Consider the following 16,374-nt stretch of genomic DNA (forward strand, 5'->3'; position numbering starts at 1 on the left):
GGGTAGGACGTGAGCGGTCCCAGGCTCTGACTCTGTCCCAGCCTCCACTAAATTCACCCAATGTGCCGTCAGGGAGATATAGTGGCCCTGCCCGCCTGTGCTTGTCCACGTGTCCGTTGTTAAGTGGACCTTGGCAGTAACCGCGTTGGTGAGGGCGCGTACAATGTTGCGGGAGACGTGGTCGTCCAGGGCTGGGACGGCACATCGGGAAAAGTAGTGGCGACTGGGAACTGAGTAGCGCGGGGCCGCCGCCGCCATCATACTTTTGAAGGACTCCGTTTCCACAACCTTATACGGCAGCATCTCCAGGCTGATAAATTTTTCTATGTGCACGTTTAACGCTTGAGCGTGCGGGTGCGTGGCGGCGTACTTGCGCTCAAACACTTGCGCTAGCGACGGCTGGACGGTGCGCTGAGAGACATTGGTGGATGGGGCTGAGGACAGCGGAGGTGAGGGTGTGGGTGCAGGCCAGGAGACGGTAGTGCCTGTGTCCTCAGAGCGGGGTTGGATCTCAGTGGCAGGTTGGGGCACAGGGGGAGAGGCAGCGGTGCAAACCGGAGGCGGTGAACGGCCTTCGTCCCGCCTTGTGGGGTGCTTGGCCATCATATGTCTGCGCATGCTGGTGGTGGTGAGGCTGCTGGTGGTGGCTCCCCGGCTGATCTTGGCGCAACAAAGGTTGCACACCACTGTTCGTCGGTCGTCTGCACTCTCAGTGAAAAACTGCCAGACCTTTGAGCACCTCGGCCTCTGCAGGGTGGCATGGCGCGAGGGGGCGCTTTGGGAAACAGTTGGTGGATTATTCGGTCTGGCCCTGCCTCTACCCCTGGCCACCGCACTGCCTCTTGCAACCTGCCCTGCTGCTGCCCTTGCCTCCCCCTCTGAAGACCTGTCCTCAGTAGGCGTAGCAAACCAGGTGGGGTCAGTCACCTCATCGTCCTGCTGCTCTTCCTCAGAATCCTCGGTGCGCTCCTCCCTCGGACTTAATGCCCTTACTACTACCTCACTGATAGACAACTGTGTCTCATCGTCATCGGCCTCCTCACCCACTGAAAGGTCTTGAGACAGTTGCCGGAAGTCCCCAGCCTCATCCCCCGGACCCCGGGAACTTTGCAATGGTTGGGCATCAGTCACGATAAACTCCTCTGGTGGGAGAGGAACCATTGCTGCCCAATCTGAGCAGGGGCCCGAGAACAGTTCCTGGGAGTCTGCCCGCTCCTCAGAATGTCTCATTTTCATGGAGTGAGGAGGCTGGGAGGAAGGAGGAGCAGCAGCCAGAGGATTCTGAGTTGCAGCAGTGGACGGCGCAGAACTCTGGGTGGACGATAGATTGCTGGAAGCACTTTCTGCCATCCACGACAGGACCTGCTCACACTGCTCATTTTCTAATAAGGGTCTACCGCGTGGACCCATTAAATGTGCTATGAATGTGGGGACGCCAGAAACATGCCTCTCTCCTAATCCCGCAGCAGTCGGCTGCGATACACCTGGATCAGGAGCTCGGCCTGTGCCCACACCCGGACTAGGGCCTCCGCGTCCTCGGCCGCGCCCACGTCCTCTAGGCCTACCCCTACCCCTCAGCATGCTGTATTACCAGGAATGCAGAAACACAACACTGTAATTTAATGTGCCGCTTATTGGCCTGTGGTTGTAGGCTGAGTTCGCTTACGGAACGCCAGGAAATAATTTTGCGCAAGCCTGCTGTAACACTTAGCTGGCTGCGTATTTATTTTGAGAACTACAACCCGCAGCAGACAGACCCAGAACACTGAGCAGAGTGACAGGCAGGCCACATATTTTTTTTTCAAATATTTTTTTCAAAAGGACCACTGCGTATATTCAATCTATATATGTCTTCTGGCCCTGCCTACACAATTCTGTCCCTGATGTGTGTGTCACGGAACTGCAGTGTTGCACTGTTATTAAGTGCAACAGAGCAGTGATTTCAGAGATAGGAAATAATTTTGCGCAAGTCTGCTGTAACACTTAGCTGGCTGCGTATTTATTTTGAGAACTACAACCCGCAGCAGACACAGACCCAGAACACTGAGCAGAGTGACAGGCAGGCCAAATAGTTTTTTTTCAAATATTTTTTTCTAAAGGACCACTGCGTATATTCAATCGATAATATATGTCTTCTGGCCCTGCCTACACAATTCTATCCCTGTAGTATTACTGCAGGGCGCAATGCTCTGCACGGCCGATATACCAAAAAAAAAAAATGTGCAACACTGCTAAAAGCAGCCTCCACACTACTGCACACTGTTAGATGTGGCCCTAAGAAGGACCGTTGGGGTTCTTGAAGCCTACACTAACTCCTAACGCTCTCCCTACAGCAGCTCCGGCAGCAGCAGCACTGTCCCTCAGCTATCTCACAACGCATCTGAGGCGAGCTGCGGGAGGGGCCGATTTTTATACTCGGGTGACACCTGATCTCGCCAGCCACTCACTGCAGGGGGGTGGTATAGGGCTTGAACGTCGCAGGGGGAAGTTGTAATGCCTTCCCTGTCTTTCAATTGGCCAGAAAAGCGCGCTAACGTCTCAGAGATGAAAGTGAAAGTAACTCGAACATCGCGTGGTACTCGTTACCAGTAACGGGCATCTCGAACACGCTAATACTCGAACGAGTATCAAGCTCGGACGAGTACGTTCGCTCATCTCTAGTGGCTTCATATGAGCGTGTTTTTGTGTGTACACAGGTGCATATATAAGTGCATACCCATGTACGTGGAAAAATACTCGCGAATGCAGGTTTGTGCATTGCCTTCAATGAAGCCACGACTGCTGCCGGCAGCTCCATCGCAGGCAATGGTCTGCCGGCACCCGTGAATTGTTTTTCAGGGAAGGGCTTTACATATAAAAAAAAAAAAACATAAATAATGCACGCATTGTCTTCAATGGAATCGTGGCTGCTGCCAGCGGCTCCATTGAAGACAATGGTCTGCTGGCACTCCAGAATTGATTTTCAGGGAAGATCTTTATAAATAAGCTCTTCCCTGAAAAACAGGAATTTTAGTGTAAAAAAAAAAACGTACCTGTCCGCTGCTGCCATGTCCCCGCAGGGATGAAGAACACATCTGCATGTGGCAGATGTTTCCTTCATCCCTGTGAGGAAAAAGAATTTCCTGCTGCTCCATCTGCCACATCTGTGACAGATGCAGCAAAGGAATTCTTCATCCTTGCAGGAAGTAAACAATTTCCTACCACAGCTGTCACAGATGACAGCTGCGGTAGGGGAGCCAACAGCTGGCATCCAGTAATTGTTTTTCAGGAAAGGGCTTTAAATATAAGCCCTTCCCTGAAAAACAAGAACAAATGGAGATAGAAATAAAAAAAAAAAAAAAAAAAGATTTTAAATCCCCGCCTGCTGAATACTCCTCACAGCAGTGCAAGAGAAGAGCCGGCTGAACGCGGCTGAGCCCCGGCAGCTGAAAATAGGTGAGTATAGATTTTTTTTTTCTATCATCATTTTTCTTGTTTTTCAGGGAAGGGCTTATATTTAAAGCTCTACCCTGAAAAACAATTACAGGATGCCAACAGCTGGATCCCCTAATGCAGCTATCATCTGTGAGAGATGTGGCAGGGGATTCTTTATTTCCTGCAGGGATGAAGAATTCCTTTGCTGCATCTATCACAGATGTGGCAGGGAATTCTTTTTCCTCGCAGGGATGAAGGCTACATCTGCTGCATGTGACAGATGTGTTCTTAATCGCCGCAGAGACACGTCAGCGGCGGACAGGTAAGTATTTTAATTTTTTTTTTACACTAAAATTCTTGTTTTTCAGGGAAGAGCTTATATGTAAAGCTCTTCCCTGAAAAACAATGCAGGGTTGTCGACAACCTATCTTTAAAGGCGCGCACCTGTAAAACACGGACATGTGAACACACCATAGGGAATGCATTGTTTCGAATAGAAATGTGTTTTTGCACGTGTATGCACGCACAAAAACACGCTTGTGTGAAGCCACCCTTAGTCACTGGCAATAATGAATTGTGTGAGATAGAGCAAGAAAGAGCACACATTGCTGACTGTCAAGTATGAATAACATTTCTAGTACCAACAGATCATTACGAACTTGTTCCACTATTTGTTTTGCTTTATTCTAATAATGTTCTTTTCCAGCCAGCCAACACACAAAATGCATTTAAATGTAACTATATTTGTTACATGTAAAACAGAAGACAACTATTATGCAAACCATGAACAAGATAACCTTATGTCTATTCCACCCTTGTAGAATATCTGTTGTTGGCTGCTTACAGAGAATCTGAGATTTCAGATAAAAGAACACAGCCCTAAACATAAGAAACTTCCTGATAATTAAGTTACTTTCTCCATTTCTTGCATCATAATAATCACCAAGTTATTGATAAGTAGATTTATTGTCATAATAAATTTGTTTTCATGGGTTAAAAATTTCAAGCTCTATAAACTATCAATGTTCTTATTACTGGGATAGGACTGGTGAAAATTGTATATCTAAGCGCATATGCATGAAAGATTTATGTTTTTATACATGGCTTGCATCTGCTTCGTGTTGATACATATCCTGAAAATATGGCAACTAGAGAAGAGCGAGCACACTCGTCTAAGCTTGATGCTCGTTTGAGTATTAGGGTGCTCGAAATGCTCGTTACTCGAGACGAACACCACGCGGTACTCGAGTCAATTGTATTTCCTTTCCCTGCATGTTTACCGCCATTTTCTAGCCAATAAACATGCGGGGAAGGCTTTACCACTTCCTGCAGTGACATGCCAGCCCCCCTTCCGCCACAGTAGTGAGTGGCTGGCAAGATCAGGTGACCGCCGAGTACTTAGACTAGTCCCGCCCGCAGCTCACCTCAGACGCATGCTGGCAGAGGTTAGGGAAAGTGCTGAGGCTTTTATGGGGAAAGTGTTAGAGTAGGATCCTGTCTTCAAGAAACCCAACGGTCCTTCTTAGGGCTACTGCTCATCGTGTGCATTACTGTTGTGGCTGGCTGGGAGCAGTAGTAAAAAACAAATTTTAAGCATCTAGGCCTTTGCAGGCTATTATTCCTATACTGTTCTGTGTGTGCAGTGCTGTAGGCAGAATGAGGGAAAGAGCTGCTTATATACGGAAAGTGTTAGAGTAGGATCCTGTCTTCAAGAACCCCAATGGTCATTCTTAGGGCTACTCCTCATCGTGTGCATTACAGTTGTGGCTGGCTGGGAGCAGTAGTGCACCATTTAAAAAAATATATATATCTCCTGGGACACTGCAGATCATTGCAGCTATACCGCTCTATGTGTGCAGTGCCTTAGGCAGAGGACTCACTTTCGTTGCTAAATAGTACGCAAATATTTCCTGGCCCACTGCAGAACAGCATTTCTGTTGTGTCCCCACAGGACGTGCAATATTCAAAAATAAAAAAAGGAGAGGCACAACAGTGCAATGAAAATAGAAAACTAAGGGAAATGCTTTCCCTGAACACCGCTAACCCAGGAGGGGGCCCTCCCTACTTGGCGGGCCAATTGCTTCCGACAGGTGTGGACCCACAATGCCCCTTGTACGCATCATCGCGTAGCTCCGCCCCATGATGTGTGCCGGTTTCAGCCTCCTCATTGGCTGGAATCGGCACGTGACGGGGGCGGAGCTACGCGATGATGCGTACAAGGGGGCGGAGCCAAAATGCAGATGCTGCCGAGCGGAGCCGAAGGGAGAAGAAGGGAGAAGACGGATCTGCGCAAGCGCGTCTAAAAAGGCAAGAAGACACCGAAATTAGACGGAACCATGGCGACGGGGACGCTAGCAACGGAGCAGGTAAGTGAATAACTTCTGTATGGCTCATATTTAATGCACGATGTATATTACAAAGTGCATTAATATGGCCATACAGAAGTGTATAACCCCACTTGCTGCCGCGAGACAACCCCTTTAAACAATTTTTTGGGAGGGCTGCCTCCAGGCTCTGTTACAAATTAAGAAATAATGAGCTGTATCTATAAAAAAATTTTATGGGTTTCACCTGCCCTCGGCGTTCAGCAATTTTTCACGGGTACACTTGTACTCTTGGCACACCAATTTTTAAGGCCATTGCCAATACTAGCAAACTAATTTTTCTGGGCTTCGCCTATACTATTGGTAAACACATTTTTTCAGGTGTTCGCCTATAATATTGGTACAGAAATGTTACAGGGGTCCGCCTATACACTTGCTACTGAAAGGTTTGCCTATACACTTGCTACAGGAATGTTACAGGGGTCCGCCTATACTCTTACTACTGAAATGTTACTGGGGTCCGCCTATACTCTTGCTACAGAAATGTTACAGGGGTCCGCCTATACTTTTTCTACAAAAATGTTACTGTGGTCCACCTATACTTTTGCTACAGAAATGTTACTGGGGTCCGCCTATACTTTCCTGCAGAAATGTTACTGTGGTCCGCCTATACTCTTGCTACATAAATGTTACTGGGGTCCGCCTATGCTGTGGGTGCACAAAGACTTCCCATTGTGGTGTTTTACTTGCCTGGCACAAATACACTGACTAGGGCAGAAATGTGGGCCAAAGCCATTGGCGGGGTGAAACTCTGCCATGTTTGGGCACTCTGTCTTCCTCATGTGTAATACCATCTTTCAGTTCCTTGGGCTTGCCTATGCTGTGGATGCACAAAGACCTCCCATTGCGGTGTTTTACCTGTCTGGCACAAATACACTGACTGACTAGGGCAGAAATGTGGGCCGAGGCTGAGGTCCTTGGCGGGGTTAAATTCTGCCATATTCTTGTGTAATATCATCTTTGTGCACCCGCAGCATAGACGAGCTCAAGGAACTCAAAGACTTCTCCTTGTGGTGTTGATCTATCTGACACATACACAGAATGAATTGTGTGCTGAAACATGGATTTCCCATTGCTATGTAACTCATGGCACCTTGGGTCACACAAGGTGGAGGCTGGGACCGAGCCTGACCCTGGGCCCGCTCACGTGCTTCCCATACAGAGTATTGCTGCATTGTGGAGATGTGTAGAAGTGCTCGCACCTGAGTCCCCTTTATGCCTACATTTGCGGGTCCTGACAATTTTGTGACGGAGGTGGCACGGGATTGGGATGATGATCGTATGTCAATTTATCATCAATTCTCAACAGCATTGTGGGTTATCGCCCACACTGTCGAAGAGGGTCGCTGCCAGGCCCTGCCAACCCTCTGCAGTGTGTGCCTCTTGTTCCTCCTCATCGCAGATGCACTTATAAATAGACATGAGGCTGGTGTGGCTATGAAGCGAGCATGTGGCATGAGGGCAGCTGAACGCTGCGCAGGGAAAATTTTGTGTGCGCTGTGGATGCAGGTTCGTGCGGGGGATTGGACAGCAATGCCAGCATGTAACCAGGAGAAGAGGCAGCAGTGTCACTCGCAGGGAGTGATTGTCCTTGGTTGCAGGTAGTGTGGTGCTTAGCTAAGATGTGCCAGCTAGAGATGAGCGAACGTGTTCGGCTCCGCCCCTTTTCGCCCGAGCACCGAACTTTGCGAGCAATTCCGTGCTCGGGCGAAAAAAGTTCGGGGGTCGCCGTGGCAGCGCGGGGGGGTGCGGCGGGGAGTGGGGGGGAGAGGGAGAGAGGGCTCCCCCCTGTTCCCCGCTGCTGCCGCCCGCGCCGCCGCGCCTCTCCCCGCCCCCCGGCGCCGGCCGAATCTTTACGCGCGGACACTGAAGTCCTCGGTAAAGCCGGTGTCTGGGTGCGTAAGTGTTCGTTTAGAACACGTTCGCTCATCTCTAGTGCCAGCGCGTGTGCCTTGCTAATGAGGGTTTGTCCCAAGTAAATTGTTAGGGTGGTGACCGCCAAGCTCTTGCCCCCATTTTGGCTTAATAGTGGGAGCTGGGAACCTCATATGCAGCCATGCATGCTGCCCTTGCCGTTCCCTATCCGTTTCTGTGGTGTTTCCATGACTTTCTGATGTTTTCTGGTGTTTCACAAGTTATCACTAAAGATGAGTGAACACCAAAATGTTCGGGTTCGCGTTATTCGAAACGAACTTCCCGCGATGTTCGGGTGTTCGTTTCGAATAACGAACCCCATTGAAGTCAATGGGCGACCGGAACATTTTTGTATTTCGCCGATGCTCGCTAAGGTTTTCATGTGTGAAAATCTTGGCAATTCAAGAAAATGATGGGAACGACACAGCAAGTTCTCCTCTGCCACAGCTGTAACAGCTGTGGCAGAGAAGAACGATGTTAGCCCATTGAATTCAATGGAGCCGTCAATACAGCCGACTCCACTGAATGTAATGGGCTGCCGGCGATCGCGGGATGAATTGTCGGAAAGGGGTTAAATATATAAGCCCTTTCCTGCAATTCATCCAGAAATGTGTAAAAATAAAAAATATATATATACTCACCTGGTGCCGACAGACGGAGTTCAGCGCGGCAGGCTGCAGTTCTCCTGAACTGCTCTGAACAGCTGTTAGTAGTATTCAGCAGCCGGGGATTTAAAATCCCCGCCTGCTGAATAAGATGCCTCTGAATGGTCACAGCCTGACCAATCAGAGGCCAGCCCTCACTCACACCCATTCATGAATTCATGAATGGGTGAGTGAGGGCTGCCTCTGATTGGCTCAGGGGCAGGAGAGCTGCCCCTGAGCCAATCAGAGGCAGCCCTCACTCACCCATTCATGAATTCATGAATGGGTGTGAGTGAGGGCTGGCCTCTGATTGGTCAGGCTGTGACCATTCAGAGGCATCTTATTCAGCAGGCGGGGATTTTAAATCCCCGGCTGCTGAATACTACTCACAGCTGTTCAGAGCAGTTCAGGAGAACTGCAGCCTGCCGCGCTGAACTCCGTCTGTCGGCACCAGGTGAGTATATATATATTTTTTATTTTTACACATTTCTGGATGAATTGCAGGAAAGGGCTTATATATTTAACCCCTTTCCGACAATTCATCCCGCGATCGCCGGCAGCCCATTGCATTCAGTGGAGTCGGCTGTATTGCCGGTTCCATTGAATTCAATGGGCAAACATCGTTCTTCTCTGTCATAGCTGTTACAGCTGTGGCAGAGAAGAAGGATTTGTCTTCTATATGTTCTCAATGGGGTTGTCGCTGCTGCCGCCGGCCCCATTGAGCGCATATAGAAATGATTTCTCAGGGAAGAAAGTTAAAGTAACCCGAACATCCGAACATCGTGTGGTGTTCGTTACGAATAACGAACATCCCGAACACCCTAATATTCGCCCGAGCATCAAGCTCGGACGAGTACGTTCGCTCATCTCTAGTTATCACCTATGTGGGGCATCGGTCCCATTCAAAAATGCTTGAGTCCCCCATTGACTTCAATGGGGTTCGTTACTCAAAACGAGCTCTTGAACATTACGAAAAGTTCGACTCGAGCAACGAGCACCCGAGCATTTTGGTGCTCGCACATCTCTAGTGTAATTACATGCATCAGAAACCTTAAAAATATTAAATAGCTCCTCCTTGGTCTTGCTGTGTTTTCCATCATTGAATAGGGATTGAGGGATACGGTGAGATGTTGAGATCAAGTGAAATGTTTACAGGATAATATACAGTCCTTCAATATATCTACAGGAGGTAGTTTACATGTAGTGTAGCGTAAAGTATTGCATGTAGCTGCTGTTTCAAATACAGATCATTTTTCCCACATATATAGATTGACACAACTGTGCCTATATGTAGCCGTAAGAGGACAGATAGATCTTGAACAGATAGATTAGTGAACATAGGATACCAATTATTTGCATGTATGAGGCTATATGGTATGTTTCTTTCGCATGTATTACAGCTTGCAGGATTGCAGTGGCTAGATGATGCACACAGCTCCGCATATGTGAGAAGTTTACACAGTGTGTTTGCATTGGTTTAAGGTCATATGTATGATGTGAAAAGATACGGATAGAGTGTTTGAATCCTCGCGCATGCGCCCTGTTGTATTGATGACATGGCCCCCCATAGTAACATACATAGTATGTAAGGCTGAATGAAGACAATGTCCATCTAGTCCAGCCTGTCTATCCTCCTGTGTTGATCCAGAGGAAGGCAAAAACCCTCAAGGGCAGAAGCCAATTTAGCCCTTTTGGGGAAAAAATTCCTTCCCGACTCCCTAATGGCAATCAGACTTTTCCCTGGATCAACCCCTAATAGTTCCTACCTGCCTGTATACCCGGATTGACAATTAACCTAAGACTTGTATCCTATAATGTCCTTCCTCTCCAGAAAGACATTAAGTCCCCTCTATGGATTTTGCCATCACCACTTCCTCCGGCAGAGAGTTCCACAGTCTAACTGCTCTTACTGTAAAGAATCCCCTTCTATGTTGGTGATGAAACCTACTTTCCTCTAATCGTAGCGGATGTCCTGTTGTTACTGTCGCGGTCCTTGGTGTAAACAGATCTTGGGAGAGATCTTTGTATTGTCCCCTCATGTACTTATACATGGTTATTTGGTCGCCCCTTAGCCGTCTTTTTTCTAGAGTAAATAATCTCAATTTGGATAGCCTCTCTGGGTATTCCAGTCCCGTCATTCCATGTATTAGTTTAGTTGCCCTTCTTTGAATCCCCTCAAGCACTGTGACATCTTTCCTGAGCACCGGTGACCAGAATTGTACGCAGTATTCCATGTGAGGCCTGACAAATGCCTTATATAGTGGGAGGATAATGTTCTCGTCCTTCGCCCCTATACTTCTTTTAATGCACCCCAAGACTTTATTTGCCTTTGCAGCAGTTGACTGGCATTGGTTACTCCAGTTTAGTCTACTATCCACTAATACCCCCAGATCCTTTTCCATATCACTTTTCCCTAGTGGTACCCCATTAAGTGAATATTGGTGACAACCGTTTCTCCTGCCCATGTGCATAGTCTTACATTTTTCAACATTGAACTTCATTTGCCATTTTTCTGCCCAAGCCCCCAGCTTATCCAGGTCCGTTTGTAGCCGCACATTGTCCTCCGTTGCATTAATTATATTGTATAATTTTGTGTCATCTGCAAATATTGATATTTTGCTGTGCAGCCCCTCTACCAGGGCATTGATAAATATGTTGAACAGAGTAGGACCTAATACAGAACCCTGTGGCACCCCACTAGCGACTGTGGTCCAATCAGAGTACGAACCATTTATTACCACCCTCTGCTTTCTATCTCTGAGCCAATTTTTTACCCACTTACACACGTTTTCGCCCAGTCCGAGCTGCATCATTTTGTATATTAGCCTATTATGTGGCACGGTGTCAAAGGCTTTAGAGAAGTCCAGATATACGAGATCAATAGATTCTCCCTGGTCCAGCTTAGAGCTTACTTCATCGTAGAAACTGATCAGATTTGTCTGACATGAGCGACCCTTCATGAATCCATGCTGGTGGGGAGTTATTCCCTTGTTCTCCTTGAGGTACTCATCGATGGCGTCTCTCAGAATCCCCTCGAAAATTTTTCCCGTTACTGAAGTGAGACTTACTGGCCTGTAGTTACCAGGCTCACTTTTGCTCCCTTTTTTGTAAATTGGAACCACGTTGGCAATGCGCCAATCCAATGGTACTGCACCGGTCTTGATAGTGTCTAGAAATATTAGATATAGCGGCCTAGTTATCTCGTCACTTAGTTCCCCAAGTATCCTTGGGTGTAATCCATCTGGGCCCGGCGATTTATCAATTTTAGTCTTCTTTAGTCGCTTCCGCACCTCCTCCTGCGTTAGGTATGAGATATTTTGTGATGGGTTCAGAACGAAACATGCTGGGTATTGCGAGATCATTGTTAAATCTCACACATGCGCAGATAAACGGCAGAGATGCCAGGATGAATATTGAACTAACTTAGTGAGAACTGCCGCCCACTATGGTAGATAACACCATTTGTAATCACTTGCATCTGATGCTTGGGATGGCTTATTAGGGCTTGGGCCTTGGGGGTATGTCATTTTAATGAATTTTGTGGGTTGGTGATTGAGTGTATATGTTGTGTATATAATTTGGTGTCAGTAACAGTGTTTGCAGTGATTTGAGAAAGACCGCAAGCAGTGGTCAAAACATTGTCAGCTTGTTTGGACACAATAAAAATGAAGTCACTCTATTGGAGTGCCCAGGAAAAAAAATACAAATATACCCCAAAACTAATGTGTATGGGGACAAACAATATGGAGTCTGCGCTACTTCAATTACCTGGGTGTTACGTGTGCTGCTGAGACACGTTGTACTATTGTGATTCCAGCAGCACAGCATCTCAGGGTTAATGATTGAGCTGGCTGGGTGTGGTACTTTCTGCTAGCCAATCCCCTGGATCTGTGCTCACATATAAACCCAGCTCCTGGTCAGTCACTGCATGGCCCCTCAGGTGAGCAGTCATGAATGCTTGTCTGGTGAGGTTTGTAGTGTGATCTGGTTCATGTCTGTTTGTTCGTTTATATTCTGTCAGTTTTGTGTTAGCTTGCTGTGTGACCCAAAATCTGTGTCCTGTCCTGTTGCAGCGTGCTGTGTGAACTGTGTCCGGTTCTGCTGGACTCCTGGTTAGTGTAGGGACTAGCAGTATAACCAGGAGCTGTGAAGTGGCCTGCTAGCTTTCAACATCTTGCACAAAATGTCAACCAATACCTGGTATTTATATTCAGCTTCCAATCTGTTACTAGTGGTTGCATGGCCCCTCAGGTGAGCAGTCATGAATGCTTGTCTGGTGAGGTTTGTAGTGTGATCTGGTTCATGTCTGTTTGTTCGTTTATATTCTGTCAGTTTTGTGTTAGCTTGCTGTGTGACCTGAAATCTGTATCCTGTGCTGTTGCAGCGTGCTGTGTGAACTGTGTCCAGTTCTGCTGGACTCCTGGTTAGTGTAGGGACTAGCAGTATAACCAGGAGCTGTGAAGTGGCCTGCTAGCTTTCAACATCTTGTACAAAATGTCAACCAATACCTGGTATTTATATTCAGCTTCCAATCTGTTACTAGTGGTTGCATGTTGTATGTAGTGTATTCTGGGTCTGTCATGTGGCATGTGAATGCATCCTGTTCTGGTGCGTGGCTCCTAGGATCAGCTAGGGCCCAGATCCGAAGACCGCTGGGCTGCCCTTATTGGGGCAATGTCCCCGCTCAGGTAGGGCCACTCTCATTCCTCCTTGTAGCCAGGGCCAGTTGCCTGAAACCAGTGTGAGTCCCGTGTGACCCTGGTGATACCCGTGTGCGTCCCCTTTGGTCACGATCGTGTGGGCCCCGTGCTTTGCCTGCCCACATGATCGTAACACTGGGTTTAAACATTTTAAAAAAAGATGAAAACTGCTTACTTGAGGAGGGAACTCCTGGTGTGGCGACCCCTCAAAGGTGTAATATGCCTGTAGATGTATACCACACAGTGGACTCTTTACCAAACTGGATCTCACATGGATTCCTTTCAGACAAACTCATTTAGAAGTCTTCTTTTTGGAGGGTTATTATTAAATGCAAAACAAGGAACAGATATACTAAACAGACAAACAAAATACAGCTCCAATAGTTTTTGGGACTGGCGGATGCTGCAACACATTTCAGCGCTCTCAGACACCTTTTTCAGGCATACAGGTAATACATCAATGCATGATATTTATATGAAAAAGTGTTCTCCTTATTCCCTGTCCAAAAGCCGTGCCGTCCGGCCGCTTACTGATGTCACTGGTGTCGGCTGGCAAGATGACGAGGGGACCTACATCTCCTGTGAATTGAGCGCACTATGCGTTCCACTGTGTGGGCATGCGCCAGCCCCCTTGGTCAACGTAATGTCACTGCCCTTAGAGCGAGTGAAGAGCTAAATGTGTACCACTGCAAGCGCATGCGCATACTTACATAGATGACTTAATGACACTGCCCGGCCACACATACATAAATAACTGAATAATGTAGGGATGATTAATTATACACAGCTTATTATTATTCTTAAGAGTATAAAATTTACATAAAATTAGCACCTCCCGACATGTTGAAATTATACACATAGTATTAAAATATACCCACTAAACAATACAGTTTGCTCACTACCTAATAATAGTTAATATCCATTGTCACAAAATTAATACCCATAAAATATCTTGCTGTTAAATTCATGTATAAAAACTTATTATAAAATGTCTAGCTAAAACTTCTCTAAAACTTCATTAGGACGCCTAGGTACCAAACAGTTTACTGGAAAAATCCAATATATCTCACCTTGTTTCAACCTACTGAAATTTCTGTATTCAATTTTCTCCATGGGAGTTACTCGTATCAGATTAGGATCTGAACAGTGGCACCTTTCTCAAGCTAAACGGTTTGGGCACTGAAACGCGTTGCCTTTCATTAAACCATTTAAACCGTTTTTGTCCCGCTGATAACGTTGGAGTCATCACTTAAAGGAGGGGGAGTTTGGACATCATACCCCCCTCCTTCCAAGTAAGTGTTCACTTGATCTATAGCATGGAGTATATAGTGTGTATATACACCTTGCACAATACCATACCCGGTAGCGCAGGATGAAATTTTTCTTAACAATATATAATCCTCCTAATAAGAATTGTCAAGTTCATCACAAGAACTATTACTGAGGAGATCCAAATTAAAATGTTCAATGTATCCTCTTTTGGTGGTCTGATGGGGACAAAAGGACTCGACTAGTCTGGACAATTTGGAATTAACTAAATACAATTTAAAAGACTGTGTTGAAAATATTTGGTGCCATGCCATGGACTGGATTTTTAGGGGTTTATATAAAGAGAACTGTATGGCCTCGAGGGGTCTATGTGTCTCTATTCATTCGGCATTCCCCAATGACCCCACTTTAATTAAGAAAAGGCCGGAGCTAAGAGTTGTTTAAAGAATCTTCCTAGCTTACTAACCAGGAGTCCGGAGGACTATATAAAATATACATTGGGTTACACAGACACTCTAGAAATTCAAGTATTTTCTGGGGAAATCCACAAATTACTTGAGGATTTAGCAGATTTTATCTAAAATGAATTTTTCCCTTGGCAATACCAGTCAAAAAATCCTCCTTAGTACCATGGGAATAACAGGCCTAATTTTCCATCTCAAAGCCCATCTCAATTCAAAAAAAACCCTTCAACCATAAAAAAAATATTACCGATCTTGATAGGCACTCCCTGACCCCCAAATGGACAGGTAGAACTATGATAGTTGTAAACAGATCCACAAAATTAACACCCAGAGGTCGACCCATGTGGGAATTTTAGACCTAGCAAGACTAGCAAGATGATAATGCATATAAGAACATAAACATAAATTGGAGTAATAATAAGGAAAAAATTCACAATATATCTAAAAATCATTCTGATAATACCACACCATCAGTTAGTAACAATCCCCTGTTCCATCCACATCAAGACATATTTACACCACCATCCTTCATGCATTCCAAATTAGAGAAGAACCACACTAAATTGTCTATTAATACCCCCAAATTTGGTATACCCACAGAAGAAATAATACAACAAACAAATACTGAATTTGTTTGGCTCCAATCACAACCAATCCAACATTTCCCCGGAGCCTGTGCATCCACTAGTCCCTAAACCTCTTGTAGTATTGAACACATGCTCTCCAGCCAGCATGCTATCATTACCAACACTAAACTCCAAGTTTACCTAGTTCTCTTATTCAATATTTACCATGACAAAACCACATAAAAGGGTAGAAAGAGAAGAATGGGAAAGGGAGGAGGAAAAAAAATATTAAAAATAAAAAAATCCCAAACCCTTTCCCCATCCCAATGTTGGAGTTTGGGTATATATAATTGAGGAGTCTACCCAGGTGGTGAGCGGCGATGCTGCAATCATTAGCGTCACCATTCCTCTGCTATGCCTCTTGAGAAGCTCCCTGCAAAGCATAAATGCAGACACTTTGCGCTCGGAAACAGAGCCGGGGGAAGACAGTATGTCGCTGGATAGTCAGAGCACCCTCCTGTCTATATCTCAGCACGGTGAGGAGGAGGAGGAGGAGGAGGAGGAAGATGAGGAGGAGGGGGAAGAGACAGCTTGGCCCACTGGTGAGGGTACACATGCTGCTGGCCTGTCATCCTTTCAGCGTGTATGGCCTGAGGAGGAGGAGGAGGAGGAGGAGGAGGAGGAGGAGGATCCTGAAAGTGATCTTCCTAGTGAGGACAGCCATGTGTTTCGTACAGGTACCCTAGCACACATGGCTGACTTCATGTTAGGATGCCTTTCTCGTGACCCTCGCGTTACACGCATTCTGGCCACTACGGATTACTGGGTGTACACACTGCTTGACCCATGGTATAAGGAGAACCTTTCCACTCTCATACCCGAAGAGGAAAGGGGTTCGAGAGTGTTGCTATACCACAGGACCCTGGCGGACAAACTGATGGTAAAATTCCCATACGACAGCGCTAGTGGCCGAAGGCGCAGTTCCGAGGGCCAGGTAGCAGGGGAGGCGCGGAGATCGG

The sequence above is a fragment of the Eleutherodactylus coqui genome, chromosome 1 (assembly GCF_035609145.1).
Source record: "Eleutherodactylus coqui strain aEleCoq1 chromosome 1, aEleCoq1.hap1, whole genome shotgun sequence".
NCBI classification, from domain to species: domain Eukaryota; kingdom Metazoa; phylum Chordata; class Amphibia; order Anura; family Eleutherodactylidae; genus Eleutherodactylus; species Eleutherodactylus coqui.